Here is a 4,476-nt window from a genome sequence, read left to right as displayed (position 1 = left end):
TTGATAAACTTTAACCAGGCTCATTAAGCAAAAAGAGAGAGAACCCAAATAATAAAAAATTAAAATAGTAAAAGTGACAACTGACACTATATGCCAACAAATTGGTTAATCTGGAAGAAAAAAGTGAAGTTTTAGAAACATACAATCTTCCAAGATAATTAAGAAGAAACAGAATATCTGAACAGACCAATAACTATTAACCAAATTAAATCAGTAGTCAAAAGAATCTCCCAGCAAACAAAAATACTGGACTAGATGGTTTCATAGGAAAATTTTACAAGCCCGTCAAATAAGAACTATCATTTATCCTTTTCAAAATGGTTTTTAAAAACTGAGGAGAAAGGAAGCAGTTTGGTAGGACTCTAGTCACTTTTCTGTCCTGCCATGTCTAGCCTCAATTGGGATGCAACTGATGTTTCTGCCTGGCTATATTTTGGAGCCCCCAGTACAATGGTTATCAAATTAAGTTATCAGTGCCCCAAACAAAAATGTAGGATTTGCCATTTTTGTAGATATTTACAGCTTCTGGGACTGAAGTCCTTAGACATAAAGTAAGTAGAAGTGCTGGAAGGTGGCATACTCAACTCTGTGGAACATCAGGACTTTTTTTTTTTTAATTTTTTTTAGCTAAGCCCTGGGTCTCTTGGAGCCAACTTACTAGCTGAGAGAGACGTGCTGCTGACTTGGATCTTTGTGGGATTTTACAGTGTACCTCACTGCATGAAATTTTCTTGAGGTTGATGGGTAACCTATTGCCAATCTAACCCATTCTGTGACCAACTCATCCTAACACAGGGGTCTTGCAGGTAGGTGGTAAACATCCTGACAGCTTTTGAAGATCTTAACAGTTTTATTGAAGAAATCATGACTTTGGTAACATCACATTTGGCAAATAGAAAGGAGCTCCAAAAAGCTTCACAAAATGAGAATCTTTTATAGGCAGAAGAGAGCAGGACGAGGAAGGTACCAGCAAAGTTTGGATTGTTGGGGGCAAGGCCACATTCCATTAGGAGCCAGCAAGTGTCTGGAAGGCACGTGACCTCACTGGTGCTGACCAGGAAATTCCCAATTGACTGGTTTAAGGTTCCATTGTCAGGAATGTTAAAACTGTGATCAAGTTGCACATTACCTCTTGGCGTGGTTATATGGACTTAGTACATGTGACTCCATTTTAGCTCTGTTGTCTCTTTTTTTAATAGGGACAAATAAAGTTTTTCTTCTTCCCATAGTACAAGACAGGGGAGACTGAAATGATAGGCAGGACTTGGGTTTATGTTTATGAGGGACGAGTCCAAGGTCTGGTGGAAAGGGTCCAGAGCAGGAAAGTGGTGAGATATCGTTATTTTAGCTGCCCCTTGTTGTGGTCGTCCTTGCAGGGTTTACCCTCTTTATTAAAAGCCAACAGTGCTCTCCAGACCCTTTGCAGCTGCGAAGTGCTGGCCCGACCAGCAGTTGGTGAGGGAACAGGCAGGCTCCAGAAAGAGGTGGGGGAGGGGCAGCCTGAGGCTGAGTGAGGATGCTGCCCCCTTCATCTCTGACAGAGCCCCTCTGGGTAGGGCCCTTTCCGATCCCCAGTGGCAATTATCACTGCAAAATCATTGTATGTTATCTGTCACACTGCAATTATCAACAAACTGAAATAACAAAGATGTCTTTGTTGAGCTGGTGACTGCTCATAGCTGCTCTGAATACAGCCAGCATCAGGAGGTAAGAGGGAACAGCACAAAATCATTTAATAGAGGCCATAGTGCAGCTGAGAGGAAGGCAGTGCTGACTGAGCTATCTTTCAGAGCTACTCAGTGAATGCCAGTGGAATCCCAGAAGCCGTGAGCTCTGGTGAGGAGGTCACCGAGTTGAGGAAAAGGCAGACCTGATTCTAAGCCCAGCTTCTACAGCCGTTAGCAGTGTGACCTGGGGCGAGTCAGTAGCTTCTCTCAGCCTTGGTATTTTTTACATTTTATCTAAATTTTATTTTAAAATTACAGTTTACATTCAATATTATTTTGTATTAGGTTTAAGTGTACAGCATAGTCATTGGATAATCATAGTTTGCAACATGTCCCCCTGATATTTCAAGTACCCACCTGGCACCATATGTGGCTGTTACAATATTCCTGACTATATTTCCTGTGCTGTATTTTATATCCCTGTGATTATTTTGTAACTACCATTATGTACTTTTTAATCCCTTCATGTTTTATACCCAGCTCCCCTGGCGCCTCCCCTCTGGTACAGTTTTAGTCTGCATAAAATTGGGACACAATACCTCCTAGTTGTGGGAAAGAAAAGACAGAGATTATATATATATAACTTGTTTTATTGTGTATCACAGATGTTACAGTTTTATCAAATTGAAGACAGGGCCCTCCACCAGCAAAAAGATTATGACTTGTTTTTTTGCATTAGTCACTTTATTGTGGTCGGAAACTGCACCTGCAATATTGTCAACACACACCTGCACATACACAGTATTCATTTCATATACATATGAATATAGATTCATTTGATAAAGCCAACAAGTGCTTGTTTCATGTGAAGCCCATTATTATCCCCTGCAATTTGGGGAGACAGACAGTTCCCAGAGAAAAGTGGACTTTCAGTAGGGCGTAGGAAGCACTCGGGACTGCATGTGATTCAGGCCCCGAGAGAAGGCAGGAGCAAAAGGATGAGGGAACCAGAGAAAAGTGACCCCTGAGAGCCCAGGAAGGAAAGAAGGCTGGGTGCAGGAGGCAGCCTGGCCGGGTCAGGGAGAGAATGGGGGTGACAGGGACAGGGAATACACGTGCAGGTTTCCAGAGGCCGGCAGTGTGTGCCTCCTTCCTCTCTTCCTTTAGGGTGCTGCCTGGCAGTGAGGAAGGCTGTGGGCGGGGTATGGACCTGGATGTGACACTTATTGGCAGTCTACCCTTGGCCAGTGATTTGCCTTCTCAGAACCCCTGTCTCCTCATCTGAAAGCATGTGTTAGTCATATGTGCACACAGAGTTGAGGAGAGCTCTGACAGAGAATGCAGGTAGAGGCCATGAGGCCCAGCACACAGAACGCACCCAGGCATGCTGGCCACTATTATCATCGTCATCATCATCATCGTCGACATCCCTGCACTGAGGCATTCCAGAGCCCTGATTAGAAAGGGGTTAGTCCAGACCATGTGCCATGCCTTTGGTATGCCCAGTCTCATGCAGCCAAAACTCCACTCAGCTCTCTGCAGCAGCCGTAACCTGGACAGCCCCTCAGTCCAGAGTCCCTGGGGGAGTCTGGCCTCCTGAGGTGTGTCAGGAGGAAGGGAGGTGTGACATGTTCCAATAAAGCTCCCCACCACCTTCTTTGTGAAGCAGGACTTGTCTCTACCTCTCTCCTTGCAATAAACCAGTGAAGTCAGTGGGGAATAGTCAGCGAAGGGCATGGGGACTACATAGCCTGGGCCCAGTTTTAACTCTGTTCTCACTCTCATTTGTTAAAAAAGAATAATAATAGTAGTTATACTGCAAGGTCATTGTGAAGGTAAAATGAACTTTAGAATTATGCCTGGCACCTAACAAATGCTTAGGATTTTTAGAATTACTTTTCACTTTGTTGAGTACTTACTGATTTCTCGCTGTCTATCCCAGTTCAGAGATAGAAAAGTGAAAGCTTGATGCCCCTAAACAGCTCAATTTAGAGGGGCTGTGAGACCAAAACTTAGGAAGCAACTACTGAAAACCATCACAAGCCAATTAACACTGATGTGGCTGGGTACTGTGTGTAACATTTTCCATGCAAGACCAGGTTTCTTCTTCCCCAAAACCAAAGAAGAAACAGAGGTATTATGAATCACCAGTCCGTTCAGGAAGTAGATTGAGTGGGAACAAGGGACTTGCCCAAGTTCAGTGCAGTTAGTTACCGGCAGAGACAGGACTCGAACTCAAGTCTGTGTGGGACCAAAGCCAGCGCCAAGGCAACACTGGTGATATCTGTGATTCAAGACCGTGTTCTCTGGCCTTTCCAGAGGACCACACAGAATGCAAGTATAGATGCCTTGTTTCCAGAGCTGGCTCCTCTAGGCAACTGAGATGCTCTGGCTAGGTGGTGGGTCCTGGCTCTGCAGCTTTGTTTCAGTTTTGTTTTGTTGAGTGAGGGAGGCTATAGAGGATGCTCAGAAATGTGCAACCTTTTAGTGAGGTCGGCTGATTATTACTCCATAGAGAGAAAATGATGGAGATGAAGTTAGCTGTAATTATTGATTGTGAAAGCTATCACATTGTAGAGCCAGAGGACCTGAGAGCTCAGTACATGCTGCTCCCGCTCAGCCCTCCCCAGCTGGTTATCAGACTCTCCGAGGTCAGCTCTGTGGCCCTGCACAGCAGCCGGTGTTTCTCTCCGTCAAGCTCATTAAGCTAGTTTCCACCTTAGGGTCATTTTGAATTTCAGCTTAAATATCACCTCCTTGGAGAGAATCTCCTGTCCATCAATTACTCTCTACAAACCACCCCATTTTA

Source organism: Phyllostomus hastatus, unplaced genomic scaffold (assembly GCF_019186645.2).
Source record: "Phyllostomus hastatus isolate PE091 unplaced genomic scaffold, TTU_PhHast_1.1 phas_scaffold_193, whole genome shotgun sequence".
NCBI classification, from domain to species: Eukaryota; Metazoa; Chordata; class Mammalia; order Chiroptera; family Phyllostomidae; genus Phyllostomus; species Phyllostomus hastatus.
Note: the sequence above shows the minus strand (reverse complement) of the source record.